An 18,174-nucleotide genomic window follows, 5' to 3' on the forward strand; every position below is an offset into this window, starting at 1 on the left:
TATCAGCCTTCTAAGAGAGATCATAGTGCACGTCAGTAGGATCATAAACATTATAAGGAAAAGCTTCTATGCCTTATCCTGAAGAATGGAGAAGAAAGTAAAATAGGGGTATGTGGATTCTAATGCTTTGGGTATTGGACATAGCTGAATAGTAGATGTCAAACAAGCCTCTATTATAGCCTACAAGCACAGTGTATTTCTTGGCTAACATCATTACAATTTGGGACTTTGTACAAAGTCAGAACTTCTGAATTAGAATCTATAGTGTGACACAACACTCATATAATCTGGAACCACAATGAATTTTAACTTCCACCCCAGAACATCCATCAGAGTATCCTGTATACTCATGCACCTAGCAAATGGTGACGTCAGGACTGACTTCCAGCATCCTTCTTCCTTCTAGGGCTGTCGCGGACATGATGCTTACCACCACAGCCTAGGCAGAAAATGCCCTCACCTCTCACAGGAGCTGCTTGTATAGCATAACTCTTGCCTCTAATTCCCCACTGACTCTATCTTGTCCACATTCCCCATAGTAACAAGAAGAATCTTGTCATTTGGAAGACCAGAGTGTGCCCCTCCTGTTCTAGAAGTATCGCAAGTGTCTTTGTATTTAGTGCAAAACTCAAATGTCAATCATGGTGTTATAAAGTGTCTAGCTGTGCTATTATCTCATACATGTCTTATTCTATTTCAATCATAAGAACTGATATAGGTCACCTTTATTCTCGAAAAGACTATTTCTGTCACAACCATTGATACTACCCTGCTCTTAAGTTCAATAAATGAGGTGCTTACTAGTGACACCATTTAAAATAGCCTTAAGAGTCCAATCCCAACAAAGAAAAAGGCACAGTCATCTTTCTTTTACAGAAAAAGGTAATAACAGTTGAGGAAAAGAAGGTCACAAACCTTTCTGGTAGTTTTCACTAAAGAACAGTCTCTCATTAGTATATTGATTCCCAAGGCTCTCGTAGTGAGCAGTGTTCCAAAGCTCAGGAAACACTGGGCCCAAGACAGCAAAATGGCAAGTCACCAAAGGACTGCAGAAGATCAGTCCATAGGAACCCTCAGAAGACAGTGCAGATTCTGAGCATTCTCTTACACAGTGGGAGGCGTTAGGAACAACAGACTTGAAGTTAATCCTTCTGTAGCGCTTCCTCAATGAGTGGTTTCTGCAATCCTTTTCAGAGAACACATTTGTAGAAAAACCTGTGATCTTCTTGCAAGAGAGTGAAACTCATATGCCAGAAATTAAAGATAAAAGCATATTTTCAGCAAGTACACAAACCACAGCTGCAAGATCCACAACGTGAAAGAAGAACACTGCTTTCCTTCAGATGCAAACACCTAGCCAAGAACAGTAGAAGCTGGGTGAGGCAAGCCTTGAGCTGGGGAAGACATTTAAAAAGCAGAGAAGACACTGAGAACTGGAGATATGTGTATCATCTATCTATCTGTCTGTCTATCTATCTATCTATCTATCTATCATCTATCTATCTATCTATCTATCTATCTATCATCTATCTATCTATCTATCTATCTATCTATCTATCATCTATTATCTATCTATCTAATATCTACCTATGTACTTATCTATCATCTATCTATTATCTATCTATCTATCTATCTATCTATCTATCTATTGATCTGTCTATCTACCTATCTATCTACTTATCTATCTATTTACCATCTACCTATTATCTCTCTATCAATACTCTACCATCTATCTATCCATCGGTCTATCTATATCTGCAGTCTCTATATATAGAGAGTATAGGTGTGTGTGTGTGTGTGTGTGTGTGTGTGTGTATGTATGTGTGTGTATGTATGTGTGTGTATGTGTATGTGTGTGTGTGTGTGTGTGTGTGTGTGTGTGTGTGTGTGTGTGTGTGTAACGTATATATGAGAATAGTGGAGGTGCTGGTGCTGAACCTAGGGTTTCTTAATTGTGAGGCAAGAGCTGTGCCCTCAGACTTCACTCTCAGTCTTCCTATATCTTTCCTTCTCCAATTCTGATCTACATCAGTGATGTAAACAAGAGCTATATTGAAAATAAAGCCAACCAGCTCATCATATCCCTTTTTCCATCTGACATGGTTTTTCTTTTTGCTGGTTTTTGTCCTTTGACGTAAATTCTCTTCAGAGACCCCTTTGCGCTTCAAAATCTCAATGCCCTGGAGTCTCTCCTGGAAGAGCTGCTGAAGGCATCAACTTAGGCATTATCTTAGATTTCAGCTATTCACATTGTGTTCCCTTTCATGGCTCACTCCTTTGTTTCAAAAACTGAGAATTTTTATATAGTTATATATTGTTTCTGCCCTCAGATAGTAAGTTATATCAGGACTATGAAACAAATATACCACACCTGGATAAGCAATCCACAGCAATGTAAAATAGAAAGCTTTACTGTCATTTTGTGTGTGTGTGTGTGTGTGTGTGTGTGTGTGTGTGTGTGTGTGTAAAGGGAAGTTAGTGTGATTAAATAAATAATTCAAATCTGTAGAAGACCTGGATAAAAGACCAAGAGTGAGCATTTAAAGATAATGTAAATGTGATGTATGAAAATGCTAATTTATTCATGGTCAAGTACTTTTTATGTTCCAATGTTCCAAACTTCAATAAAGATTGCACTATACTCTCAAATATATGTCAGTGCCAACAAATATTCTTTAGTTTAACAAAAGAGTTCAATATATTCAAAAGCATAATTTATGCATCAGTAGTTACAATAAATACAAAAAGGTAAAGAGAAATATAGAAAGAAAAGGAACCCCAAATTTCAAAGGATTATTAATTTAAGTTCTTGTAAATAAACACGGGGAAGTACTGATGAGGTCCTTGGAAGATCTGGAAATCTTCATCACATTGATATTTTATATATGCCTACATTCAAAATCTTTGCAGTTTTGACAACACCTTTCCACTCTTCTTTAGTGTTGAGGGTTTGGGGAGAATGGAAAATATCTGAAAAATATGACATCAGGGTGACCTGAATGCATGGTAATCCACTTAATGAGGTATAAATCTAAGAGTATGTACACATGATGTGCTACCTGATTCCTTGATGGTGTTGGAGTTATAATTCGGAAAGAGCTGCATTATTCTATTTTTCTGAAGCACAGTGAGAAATTTCTAGACATCAGCCCAGAGCCCAGGTGTCTGTAGTGACTTTTTTATCTTATAATTGCAAAATAATTAAGTACCTCTGGTAGTCTCTCAGCCATCACCAAATGATACTTCTCTAATCTGCTTCAGGGTATAATACCAAAACCTAGCACTTATTTTTCTTATTTAACAACAATCTTACAGCTTTTGTGTTTATTGCCTTACAAGTACTAAAAATGCCAACAATTCAATTCTTAGTATGGCTGTGGTCAGAAGTCCTTTTTAATGGATTTTATTCAAATATATAAACATGTCAGCCAAACTGCGAACTCTGAAACTGAGCTGTCCTATTTATTTTAGTTTCCTCTGAGCACAGGAAGCATGACTCAAAGAGAGGGAAGGTAAAAGCACATACTTGTACAACCCAGGCTGATATTGCCACACAACAGAACACACTAGATATGTGATGATCTGCCAGCAGCAGTAAGAGAATTTACCAACAGAAATTAATAAAGCATGCAGTTTCAGAGTCCTACCAAGGAGTTAGTGCTGTTGATGTTTTAATATAGTGCTCAGATGTGAGTGTTCAGTTCTTAAACTAGAAAGAACATGACTCATCTAAGCACTCAATAGCCATTGACAAAGCGTTCCTATTGCAATAAATTCCACTTGCATCTTCCTTATCTTATCAACTAATTCATTGATTTGTCAGCATAAACCGAGGGGTTGGGAGATACTGTTAAGCACGTTTTCATCCATTGCTGATGTTGCCACTTTCCAGGCATTTACTTAAGAGTGAGATAAATTCAGTGCTTGACCTTAAAATGCACAAGGTCTAATGAGTAGGGGAAAACATACTTTTTGCATAGTCACTAATGTAAATAAATTCATGTCTAAATAGTTTTGGTTTCTAAATGAAGTATAGCATTCTGTGTGCACACAGAAAAGGCTACAATTATCTGATATAATCAGGAGTTAAGTACCTCTGCTCTTTGTGGCTAGCTTGGCTCTGTGCCTCTGAGATACTCACACTCTGGTTTCTGAATGCAAACTTCTTTCTTGAATCTGTAACTGTCTCCAAACATGGAACAACATGTATGTAGTCAAAGCAAGCTAATATTCTATTCATCTTTATAACACAACTTCTGAAAACTCCAGTGTTCAGACTGGAATTCCATGCAAATCAGAGGTCTGATTAAATTTTACAAAGCAGGCCAGATGCAGGCTCACCAGGTAGAGTGTGATTACACTTGACACCTAGAATGATTTTCAGCGCAATCACTTTCTCATTAATTAAAGGCCGTGGTTTTAAAGAAGTATTTCTAATGTTTAAACCTTTCCATATTAAATGCATCATATCGACAAGGATGAGCTATGGGTCACAGCTCACAGGGGTGAGATGACTATCATTCATGAAAGAATGAGGACCAGAATTCAGGGCAAATGAAATCAAACTATAATATACTGCTTTTTTTTTTCTGGACAGCAATGGTGGAAATTCTCCATGTCATGATTAAGAATTCTGTTTGATATAAGTTAGCTTGTACACTATACTGTAACTGTGCTCCCTTTACTTATGTAATGTCATATTTACACATCTAAATTTTAATAACTGTATCCTAGAGTGACTAGGGATTAGGGTCGGAAAGTATTTGGAGTTTGTGAGTTGTTCAGTCTCAACTTGTATGTCTGTGTGTCTGTGTCTGTGTCTGTGTCTGTATCTGTATGTCTACGTGTCTGTGTTTGTCTCTGTGTATGTTGGGAGGGGGTGTTAACCCAGCTTCTTGCACATGCTAAACACATTCACCGCTGAGACACATACTTTAACCTCCACTATGCAACATTTTACTTATAACCAAACTTCCAGAAAATAACTATATCTGTTGAATTATTATATTATTAAAATAATCATTATACTTTCTTTTTTTAATTGCCAAGTTAAGGCAACTGGCATGAAAAAACACTGAACTCTTTGGTATATTTTATTTAAGTAATAGAGTGATGACAGCAAATGCTCACAGATATAACTCACATTGTAGGGTCTTATTAGTTAAGGTTCTCAACTAGCTGTCTAGCTGGGTTAACACCCCCTACCAGCATACACAGAGGAAAACATGGACACACAAAGACACATACACAATAAACAAATAACGCATGTGTGATATTGGTTATGCTAAGTGCAAGTAGGCTATATTAAAGAAATGCACTGATATTTAAAGTCTAGCTTAGTTTTAGTCACATGGAATCAGAAAAAGCAATTAAACTGAAAACTTTTCTATCAGTTTTCTCCAACAGATTTAATTGCTCATACAAATTCTGTATTTTTTTTTTATAAAATCACATTGTGAGTGCTGTTTGATGCCTTCTGCAGTGTTCTCAGTGAAAGAGAAAGGATTTTGTTTTCAATGCTGATCATTTCCATTACGTTTCCCAGCCTACAATATTTTCACTTGACTTTCTAGAACCCACTGTTCTTTTCTCGCATCCCATGGTGGCATTTCAGTTAAGTGGAGACAGCAAGAAGATTAGGATTTGATTTCTTGTCATCAAAAACTGATGAAGAATTATGAGTTACTCTTAATATGACAGAGAAGAAAATGCATATGTTCACTTATACTTGCCAGATCTGAGATATAAACATTCTGGGGAGGCAAGGATGAACAAGAACTGATGCTTGCCTTGGAGGCCTCCCTTTCTGGTGAGGGAAACCAGTGTAGTGGACAGTGCTCCATTGCACAAGAGGAGGAATTAAGAACTTCATATGACACCAGTGGAGGAAAACAGCATGGCGAAATAGAGGCAAAAAATGTAAAAGATGCATGGACTTTAGGAGTCCCAAGAGAAAAAAGTTTGATCACGAAACTTCCCACACTGCATTAAGATTTAAACATTTCCTTCTTCAGGATGGGACATGACAATGATGTTTAATGTGGGCCAAAGATCAACAAAACTGAAGTCAGGGAGGTGTATTAAATGGTCACTACTAGAAAGTTCTCCCTCTGTCTCTTTGTCTTTGTCTCCCTCTTTTTTCCTCTGTTTCTGTGTCTGTCTGTCTGTCTGTCTGTCTGTCTGTCTGTCTGTCTGTGTCTCTCTCTCTCTCTCTCTCTCTCTCTCTCTCTCTCTCTCTCTCTCTCTCTCCTTTTTTCCCCTCTCCATCCTCGCTCTTCCCTCCCTGTCTTCCTCCCTTCTTCCTCTCTTCCATTTTTTGGGTGACTGTAATTTTGGTGAAATGATTCCACTTTATGAGGCATATCTTAATATCCAGATGGTTTTCTAAATAGGAATATGAATTTCAAAGGATGAAGCTGACAAATGAATCTAGGGAATAAAATATGGGCTCTATATTATTATGTAGTGCTGAAGCTGGAGAAGAATATACAGACTGCAAAATAAATATTTAAAAATCATATATATACATATATATATAATGTGTATGAAGAATAATCTTAAATTTGAGTTCTGTACCAATGTAATCAAAGTTAAACTTATTTTGTATCAATACACAAAATTCTATACCAATGAGTTGAAAATAACCTCTTTTATGAATAACTATTAAGGCCTTAAGTTGAGGAGTAAATTCAAGAATCTACTTTTTGTTCTGTAATTCAAATATATTTCTATATTCCCCCTTCTTTCATTTCAAGCCCCATCTTCATATCTATAAAAGAAAGCTAAAGGAAAAGATAGACATCCGTGAGTCCAACCTCATTTTTTCTCTGAATAAGACAAATAATAACTTATAACCAACTTCCAATGAAAATATGTATTTGTAGCTCAAGAGAGCAACCAAAAACCTACCCAACCTCACTTAAGAGAAATGGGGAATCATTCTCTTAAGGTTTCTTCTGGCTGATTTGGCATGAATCATACCTTTGTAGTGGCTCAAATAAAATTGGGGAAAATGATTAAGCAAGCTAGGAGTAACATTTGTTGTCCAGTTTCTAAATGTTGAGAAATTCCGGCCTTAATAGGATTCCTCTGTGGGACAGTCTGAAATGCTGGACCAAATGGGATCAGAAGGTTTCTTCAAAACTGTCCTTTATATTTCTACTCTAATATGAGGTATTGTACCTGTACAACTCAATTATAATACAACAGTTACTTCCAATACCTTGAAAGTGCTATTGCAGGTTGTTTAGGATAATTAAGTAATACAAGTTGATTAAATCATGGTCATGTAAATTACTAGTATATTTTTATCACAAGAATATACATCCCAGGTTTAACAGATAGCTTTGATTCTATAGATAGTTAAGGTAAAATAGTTAGATAAGGTCTTCAAAAGCCACAGAGACCAACAGAATATGGGATTTAAAGATGTTTTTACTGTTTTAAAGATTCTTTGACAACAAGACAGGTTAACTCTTTGCAACACCTAGCCTACTTCAAATAAGATGATGAGCATCAAAAAACCTCCTTATGAAGATGGCTTCAAATGTGGCTAACAAGCCACTGAGCAAAATGTCCTTGTTTCTGCCACAGACAAAATTCTGCCTAAAAATAGGCAAGTGTGGATGCAGGTAGAATCAATGGCCAAACTCTGCCAAGACAAGATAAGCAAGTCCTCAATAGTTCCTGCCTCACAAATATGTCAGATATATTGGCCCAAAATGCTGAAGATGATGTCCCACCATTATAGAGAGTTTTGGGAGATTGTTTAGGCAGCAAACTGTCTCTGTCATTTTTTTTTTTTTCATTTTGAAAGTTGCTACCCTACACTTGCAGTTTACTCAGGTAATTAAGTTTTATTCCTTCTCAAGTCTCTGATGGGGTTGAAGACCAGATAGCTTTAGTCTTACAATTAAGCTTAGTTGTTTAGGGGTCAAGATGGTCTTAGGTCTTGATAGATCTTTTAAGTTGATAGTGAAGAGATATGATAGATATCAATTTACATTCATAATTTTAGACTCACCAATACAGGAAAGATGTTTTTTCCAAGGTTGTCGAATACAAATAGCCAAAACACTATGTGTGTAACATTTATATAATTCCCAATTGTTTCCTGGTTCTTATTGATGTATGTAGTTTATTTTATTTTTGTGTAATAATATAAATGCATATGTTTAAAAAATATAATTTTAAAAATTAGGAAGAGAGTCAACGACGTTTTCAGGTTCATAAGGAGTAGTGATATTTCACTTTTGTCCAGGTTAATTCTGAAGTATTCATGAAATTATAGCAAAAGACCACCAACAACAGGGCATTTTAGGCTCCCATAGACTGATACAGTATATGGTACTGTTATGCTGAATAGCCCAGCCTCTCCTTGGCTTCATGAGTGACTGCCTGTAAGCCATAACAGCAAAGGCTGGCTCATAGTTGGTAGGGGAGAGGGTTATTGTAGGTATGCTTTGAAGTTTTCCTGAAGGCATAATTTTCCACAGTAGAAACTGACATAGTAACAACTTAGTATAAAGTCTGAGTAAAAAGATGAATTCTAAATCCGCAGGCTCTCCTCCACGCCTTGTGGGTGCACTCCCCGGGCTGCCTCTCTTACATAATCCAGGCACTTTTTTTTTATAGATCCCTAACTTCATTTAGACTTTCAGCTCAAGTATTTCCTACTCTTTTCAGTGGTTCCCCACCCCCCTGTCAATCTACTTGTTGGTTAAATGACAAAAATGAGCAAAATTTTGCAAAAGCTAAGCTTACTTTATTTAGGCTTCCTGAAACACATGACTTTACAAATTTCCTGGTAGTCAAGCACTTCAATTGTTCTTGAGTGAACAGATTCAGAATTTGCATCCAGAATCTTTACCCTGACCTGTCTTGGCCTTAACAATCTTGTGCCCAAATGTCTTCTCTTGCTCTCCACTTGCCTTTGAAAATCCTCCTGTACAATCAAATTCATCTTTTCTTGCCTAATCCAGACATGTTATTTCCTACCTCTGCTCTAACTATATCCTTGCCAAAATATCCTACAGTTTCTAAATTATTGCGCATTTTGTTACACTTGAACCAAGATCTAGCTGAACACTGACATTCATGAAGATTTTATGAATGTTCCAGCCCACTGCCACACTTTTCTGACTCTGTTTACCTGTTGTTTTCTACCTTGATTGACGGATTTGGGGATGTCCTTTTATAATGTTTCATACCCATTTAGTTTGTTACTGGCATCATAAAGTCCTTGAGAATAAAGTTCATATTTAAGATAAAACTTGTCTTGAGTCCATATGGAAGAAAGATAGTCTACTGAAGTTGCTGCCCATGGCCCAGAATCCATGAAACAGTGGTCAGTAAGATGTCTTGACGGTGGTCATGATACAGCTGATGCACCTGCCTTTGGTTGGGGAACTAACCTGGGCCTGGACATGTAAAGTGTGCAGCATGAATATTGAATTTTATTATTAAGATTGTGAAAGCCATTGGCCTGAATTTTCTAGACTATAAAAGAAAATTATAAGCACACTGCCAGCTTTCATTTCTTAAGAAAGGACCTACTACTGTAGGTGATGGTTGGCATAGATTTAAACACAGAAAGCCCAAGACAAAATATGTTAGTATGTTTACAGGTGTGAAGGTAGAGGAAAGATGAGAGGCTTAGAGGTAGAGTGGAGGAAAGAAGAGAACAAAAGAGGGAAAGGAAGATTAGAGGTGAGGAAGATTCAGCAACAGGAGATAAAGTGTAGCTGACCATTTCACAACAAAAATGCAAGTTGACAGTAGCTTCAGCCAACATTTGTTGAGAACCACTATGCATTGCATTCCTAGTAGAAATGGGCTGCCACACAAAAGCAGCAATAGACATCTATCCTCCCAAATGTTTTTGATTCAAAGCAAAGCACTGTGTGTGCATATGCACATATGCACACATGTACATACGCACACATACACACACACAAATATACACATGAGCGAGAAGTAGCAAGTTAGAGCATCATATTGATTTATCACTTAATGAAGCAAACTGTACACTTATATGTTGAAGAAAAGAATTGGATTGTTAGTTTGAAACTGAAAACAAAAATGGTTTCAAGATGTCATAAATTTTTGGTAAAGGATAGGTCTTAGAAGAAAAAATCGACACATTAGCTATCTGTGCCTGGGTAATGTATTATCCTATTTTTCAGATTCTTCATCACAAATAGGGCCATAGTTATGCCTACATTGCAGGGAAAAGACAGATTTATACATAACTAATATTTAATGTTTGGTGTTTATCATTATTGTTTCATTACTACATTAGATTTAATGGAAAGAGACACAACTTATTTGGTCTGGCTATTGGTCCTTCCACATTTCTGCAGAAAAGACTTTGTAAAGATTTTCTGCAGTCATGACAATTTCCTGTTAAACCTCAATGAATAAATCCTTTCTAATGAAAGGTTCAATTTTCTCACCCAGTGATTTCCTACTCCTCAGTCCAAAACCTCTTGCACATACTTTATCAGACTGTTAGCCCCTGGCGTGGCTGCTTGGATTTTTATTCATTCAGTGCCACCCTTTTTTTCATCAGGATAATCAATTCCTTAGCAATATCAGTTCCTTCTGCCTTCATAAGGGTAACATAAGTGTCTAAGGGAAGATGACTGACTGTCCAGTCATGGCTTGTCATGGACTCACATTGTCCAGTCCTGGAAGGTTCATTGATTCATCTCTGGTTAATTCACTCTTCATCTCCAAATACCCACACCCTAGTCCATCCTGTCATCAGTAACGTGTACATATGTGGCTTCCAGTAAGAAGAGTAGAGCTGCATACTACCAAGAGTTCACTATGTCCTGGCCAGCTACTTGGGCAATTGTCATTGATTTATTGCATTGTTCTCCAATTACAATCTTAGTTGACATGTAAAATTAATCATGAAAGCCACTTTTAAAGTATTATTTGATCATGATAAATGCAGTTTTAACTCAAACTTTCCATTTCAAATTTAATAATAGTCTTCCTCTATATGTATTAAAAATTGGTTAAAGGCATAGTTATAGATTTTACTTGACTGAGACTCCACTATTTCTGATTTAGAGAACTGTGTGTTCAGACAAGTACACTGTGTTGCTACTATAAGACTGTGTTAACATTTAATTTAGAGAGTTTCAGTGTGTTTGATTGACTCTAGTCACTATAATTTAGTAAGAAAAAGTATTCTTATAATCTTTGATTATAAAGAAATTATACTATAATCCACCAGAAATATGATTGTAATTCAAATAATAATATGTTGTTATAGAAAAAACTCCATAAAGGCTATAACTATAACCATTATTTATATAAAAAAACTTCTGTCATCTTCAATAGGAAGTTCATAGAACAACAAAAATTTCTTCAAAGAGCCTGGGACTTAAAAGTGAGTGATAATAATGACTACAAAACAAAATAAACAAACAAACAAAAACCTAACACTGAGTGTGTACAACACTAAAAGATGTTCCTTGACCATTTCATTTATGTCCAGAGACAAGAGGTGAATTATGCTGTCACAAAGGAGAGGTCTGCTGTCGCTGCCCAAAACACAGGGTTTGTTTGAACCTTTTCCCAGGAGCTGGACACACCTAATGAACATGTATGCGGCTCTGGACTGAGTACTTAGAAAGAGTGTAAAGGGTTGTCAGCCTCGTCATCCTTCATGTCAAGGAATAATATCAACATATCCTTAACTGTATATTTAAAACAAAGATAGCAGATTTTATCTGCACCATCAGCAGATGCACATAAAACTAGATACACAAAAACTCTGACTCTGGTGTACCTGACAGACTTGCAGCAATTGTAATTTCCAATTAAATAACTGGAGGGAAGGTCATGTTCCAAAGTACAAAGTTTCCCTCCTGGAAGGTATTAACATGCCCTGGTTCATTGAGGATTGTACAAAGAAAATGTAGACTGATGGTGACCTTTTTGTATTGTGCATTTTCATTCTTCTTTTCCTTCGTCTTCCGCAGGCTTCATGTGTTCCCTATTATTTTCACCAAATGCTCATTGTGGTAGGAAGGATGTGATGGTTTCAGCAGAATTACTTAATTAGGTTCAAGTAAGCAGTACATGCTAAATAGGGTAGCTTTGCTTTCAAGCCATAAAAATGTGCCTGCCATGCATGCTGGACTCCCGAGGAATGAAACACAGTGATTGATGCAATGATAAAATGATGAAGGGAAGGATAAAGCCTGGGAGATAAAAGTCTCACAGGGAAAATAAAGTAGGTAACAGCTGCCCCCGTCTTAATTGAAGCATAAATTCAAGCAGAGGATCTGAGGTTAAATTTCAAGCACATACTCAGGGTTTGTGTGCCTCTGTGTATCTGTGCCCAGGAGTGTGATGAAAAAAAGAAAGTCAAAATATCTCCAACCATTACTTCTGTCTATCCTATTCTTTCTTCTGAGTGAATTTAAGCATCCTTCCTTGGATCCTCCTTGTTACTTATCTCCTTTGGGTCTGTGCATTGTAGTGTGCAACATAGGAGAGTAAACAGAGATATGAGGGCAGATATTAGACCTCATGGGAGCAGAAGTGAGAGGACAAAAAGCCTGTATAGAAAAGAGAAACATTGGAAGAGGGGGTGCATCTCTGTGACAAGCTACAGGCCTACGTCAGGGTAGGCTCCCAGAGGGATATGAGAGGGACTCTAGCAGAGACTCCTAGTAGCAGGGACCATAGAGACTGAAGAGGACACCTTCTAACTAGACAAGTCTCCTAGTAGATGGAGGGGAACACCAACCCACCCACAAAAACTGAAACTGAAAATTCACCCTGTCTTCAAGATGTGCAAGGATAAAGAGAGAGCAGATAGGTAAGAGATTGAAGGAATGTCCAGCCAATGCCTGACCCAATCCAAGACGCACCCCATAGTAGAGAACCAATCCCTGACACTGTTAAAGGTACTCTGCTGTGCTTTCAGAGAGGAGTCAAGTGGAATTGTCCTCTGAGAGGCTCCATCGGGCAGCACTGGAAACAGATGCTGAGACCCACAGAAAAACATTGGGCAATGCCTTATGGAAAAGAGCGGGGAGGAGAAAAGGACCTGGATGTGACAGGAGCTACAGAAGACCAACAGAGCCAACCAACCAGGGCCATGAGGGAACTTGCTGAGACCGAAGTACCAACCAAAGGCCATGGACGGACTGGACATAGGCTCCTACAAAGATGTGGCCTATTGGCAGCTCAGGCTACATGTGGTTTCTCTAGTAAGGGGAGCAGAGGGTCTCTCCGATACAGACTCTTCTACCAGCTTTTCGGTTACTTCCTACTTGTGGGAATGCCTTGCCAGGTCGCAGGGAGAAAGGACGTGTTCAGTCTTGATGAGGTAGGGTAGATGGGAAAGGCAGCTCCCCTTTTGTGAGGAATAGGGAAAGGGGGATGTGGGAGAGGGATGGAGGGTGGGAGTGGAAGGTGAGGATGAATGGGGCTAAGACCGTGATGTAAAGTGAATAGATGGATAGATAGATAGATGGATAGACAGACAGATAGATGGTAGATAGACAGACAGATAGATGGTAGATAGACAGACAGATAGATGGTAGATAGACAGACAGATAGATGGTAGATAGACAGACAGATAGATGGTAGATAGACAGACAGATAGATGGTAGATAGACAGACAGATAGATGGTAGATAGACAGACAGATAGATGGTAGATAGACAGACAGATAGATGGTAGATAGACAGACAGATAGATGGTAGATAGACAGACAGATAGATGGTAGTTTGATAGGTAGAAAGAAAGAAAGAAAGAAAGAGGAAGGAAGGAAGGAACAAACAAATAAACAAACAAAAGTAAAAAATTCCTCATCTCTTGGGTGAAGAATTTTAAATATTCCTAAACATGTTAAAAGTTGGAGATGTGGGAGTCTATTTTCATAGAAAAACAATCATTAAAATATCACTTCTGAGGGAATGCTGATGCAGTCAACTGCATCACACACATTTTCTGCCGTGAAAGCTCTGAAATTTATCTTCCTTCTCTACGCACTCCTTACATGCCTCCACTCCACTTGCTGCCAGTATATATTTCAAAGCGTAAGTTGGGTTATACTAATGGCATTAATTTATAATTTACTATACCTGTACATACAAAGCCTTTTAGCTCAGCCACTACTTATATGCATGTGTCCATTTTATCCTTGGCTCCAACGTCAAATGTCCTGTTCTTCAGACATGATGTCCAATTTAACAGTATGTTGAGACCATTGGATTATATAATGAGAATAGTGTGTTTTTATCCCTATTTGCCATCCACTAAAATTCTCCCCACTCTTAAGTTAGGTGGCCAGAGTGGTTCTTTCAATTTAAAATCTTTTCACCAATCCTTTATGATTAATAATACATCTAAATTTATAGAGAGAGTAATCATTTTACTAATGGTTTCAATATTAATGTTTTTAAAGCATTTTGTCAAAAGTGAGCTTTTCATATATTTTGCTGTATTTTGGTTTATCTGTCTAGTTTTGTGGAAATAAACCACTTGATGAAAATGCAACATAAGGTTATTAATTTATCTCTGAATACATATTGTTGTACATTGGTTATGAATTCCAAAAATTTTCAGATGGCAAATAAATGTCATCAGCATTTAAGTTCATGCAATATTTTTCACGACAGACCAGATGCTTCACTAAACTTTCCAGAGTTTATATCAGAAAGACTCAGAATGTCAAGAAATACCCATGTGAGACTGTGCTTTCCTCTCTGTGAGTTGCAAGGATATAGTGTATATAGAGGGAACTCAAATGTTTTTCATGAGCTGCCTTGGAGACTACATATCCTGTTACATGGAGTAAACTGTTATTAAAATTACTTTGAAAAACAATCTTATCTTTCACCTCCTGTCTTTATAGCTTAATATTGACAGTATGTTCAAACATGTAGTTGTATAACTCTGAGCCAGGCAAATCTTTCCTTCAAGAGTGCTTCAAAAAAGAAAAATTGCTTCTAAGTTTATGAATCATGCAAAATTTCATGGTATTGTTTAAGCTTTTGAGAAATAGACTTTGGAAGCCTTCATATTTTTGTTTTGTAATAGTGAACAACGTCATGGTAAAATTAGGCAACTTCCATTCAGACCACAGAAAACAAAACAAATAGAAAATTAATGTAAATGATAAAGAGGCATTGTACATATTTTCTGTTCGTTTTTTAAAAGTTAATTTTAACTGAAAATGTATTCTAGAGGACATGTATAAGCTATATTTTTATACACTACAGGGCAAGGTACTATATCTACTGTAACTAACAAAATTTACTTCAAAGGCCTGCAGAAAGGGAAGCTACTTGGTATTGCTTACTGTACTTTTCCCCCAACTGATGACCTACAATTCAGAAACAAAGTATCCTAGAGAATGAAAGCAATGAAACCTTTTTGGCAAGATGATGACTAATCACATTGTCACATCAGAGTTTTTCTTGAAACTAGGCAGTTTTATTCCCTTTTCCAAGACCTTCCTTTATAACTTTGAAGTTTTGATATGAAATCAGATTTGTTGAAAATACTAAAATAAACACAATCAGAATAAATATTACTCTGCATTCATAAAAAAAAAGTTTAAAAACCTGAGGATCTAACAGGCAAGCATTACTATAAGGTCTGAACAATCATGGATAATAATTAGCAGTTTCTGGAGTGAAACAGAAAAACTTAATAGGGATTGAGTGAGAGTGTGTTGTGCTGCTGGATTGCTCTCTATTCCAGTAATGAATCCAACATTATAATTTACTATAGAAAATTCTAAGTGTGGATGACACACGGTGGCATAAAAACCAAAACATGTTATTCATCAGCTCAGTCTGTCAAATTCGGGTTTCTGCCATGAGTTTACAATTTCCAACAAAGTTTTGAATCTATAAGGGATTGGAAAAATATTTTGCATTCATGGTCAGTATCATGATGATAAATTGCTAGAAAGGCATTTTTGTTAGACTTCTGATAATTAATTGATTGCTAATATCTTGAATGTTCTGATTGACATCCAAATGATCATGTTATACTATTTGGACTATAATACTATTCTGTAATATATAATATGCAATATGATATGAAGTCCTAATTTGCATCCAAATATGTTAGGTTCCAATGTACTGTATATAATGTATATATCATATATATATATAATATATGTTTTATTGGCTGAATGGCATTACTTTTTTTTTCAAAAAATAAAAAGGCAGTGTTTGCAAAAAGCTCATAGGACTCAAATATTTGTATGATACAATTACCTCGCCCCATTGCATTCTATATTAAAAACTTGTACTTATGTTTTATGTGTTTATACTTGAACAACCAGAAAACTTCATTTTCCAATGTATTAAATACAAAAGAAGCTACAAAAGTTCTGACTCTTTTAAAGTCAAAAAGAATAACTTGTGGCTTGCTCAGCTAACTGTTGATCAATTACATTGTGTTTTATAGTGAAAGAGAGTAAATGAGAAAAACCAAGTCTGATAATGGGTAATAATTAGAAGCCTTCAGAGTAAAACAAAAAACACTAGGTAAGATTTGAGTTTCTTACTATATATTCTTTGAACAATACCAATCTCAATATGCAACATCATTTTAGATACTATATCAATAGAATTCAAAACACTAAATACTTTCAAAGAAGTAAAAACAAAAATAATGGTATACTTTTCTGAATAGAAGCAAGCATAACAAATGCGTGTAAGATCATAAATGAACTCATACTCACATTTCTATGTTGTATATAATATGACTATATCACATCAACGCTTTCCCTACTGCACTCTCAAAAGTACAATTGCCAGTGTCATTGGAGTTCAGAATAACTGCTTACAGAGGTGAACTCTATCACCGGCAAGTTTTGAGTACTACGAGTACTACGTTCAGTTATAAACTAGAGGATACCCAGGCCTGCGGAATGTACACCTTAGAACGTCTTCTCTCTTCCCTCGAGAGAAAAAAGACTCAATCATTACTCTATCCCTTGTGAAGTAAAGAAGTCTCATTCCTCAACCCACCTTTCAGTGCACTGCGAAAATAAACAGCACAGCCATACATTATTCAGTACCTCCTGGAAGTACACCGAAGCCCTTGGAGCAAGTGACGAATGAGCAGATGCCTCCTTCGCACCTTACCTGGTTTGCTCTCTTTTAAAAATCCAACCTCTGCCGTCTACCAGACAAAGTTCATGGCCACTGGGCGAAATCCAAACTGGGTAGTTGATCATGATAATTCCAGCATGTCACAGGCAGCAGAATCTCTCAGGTCCCACAAGCCGAGTGCTTGAAACAAGCCTGTGACAAACAAGACATTCTTTCATCATAATAGAAAGATGGTGAGCCATGTCCTACAACTAGGCGGCCTTCACTGCTCAGTCAATGAAGGAATCGTAAAGTAGTGTGTAAATGCCACTCAGGGTGCTGAGAACCACAAAGCTGGAAAGCCTATCTATCTATCTGTCTGTCTGTCTGTCTGTCTGTCTGCCTATCTATCTATCTATCTATCTACCTATTTATCCTCCATGTATATCTACCCATGGCAAGATACACATGGCCAGATAATAAAGAGAATGAACACACTGGAGTTGATGTCTCTACACAAAGCGGTGGCCAAAGCCTAAGAAAGTAACCAAATAATTGTGTAGGAGCAATCAATCACACATTTAATGGTCCAATTGTTAAAGTCCATATAAATACATATATTGTAAAACCTCACAAACATTTCTGACATCCATGGATGGAGAAAATCCCTAAGCACAATCATTAGCTTTTTTTATGCTGATGCCTGACACACAAACAACTGAGTTCAGTAGGAATGCAGAAAGGTACTGACCAGCTAGGAAATTTAGTAGTTTTCCCAGAGTAGACTTTAGGAACAGATACTTTTAAATATCTACAACAATCACTGTCTATCTATCTATCTGTCTGTCTATCTATCTGTCTGTCTATCTATCTATCTTTCTTTCTTTCTATCCTCTATGAACATCTACTATCTATATGTATATCTATCTTTCATCTATCCACATACACACATGTATATGCATGTATATAATATAAGTAAATAATAATTCATTATATATACACATATGTTCATTATATGTATGTTGTACATATGCAATCCATTATATATACATATATATGTATAATGCATTATTATTTACTTGCTGAGTCCA

General features: G+C 36.7%; 1 protein-coding gene across 10 annotated transcripts in view; it reads right to left on the reverse strand.

Annotated features, from left to right (window-relative positions):
- Positions 1-18,174, reverse strand: part of LINGO2 (leucine rich repeat and Ig domain containing 2) — a 1,231,101-nt gene that overhangs the window by 301,938 nt on the left and 910,989 nt on the right. For all 10 annotated transcript variants that reach the window (XM_084795136.1, XM_084795135.1, XM_084795139.1 and 7 more), the window contains one exon: positions 17,138-17,296. The gene's annotated coding sequence lies outside the window, so the exon portion shown is untranslated. The remainder of the gene's footprint in view (positions 1-17,137; positions 17,297-18,174) is intronic.

Source organism: Acomys minous (assembly GCF_964271855.1).
Source record: "Acomys minous genome assembly, chromosome: 1".
NCBI classification, from domain to species: Eukaryota; Metazoa; Chordata; class Mammalia; order Rodentia; family Muridae; genus Acomys; species Acomys minous.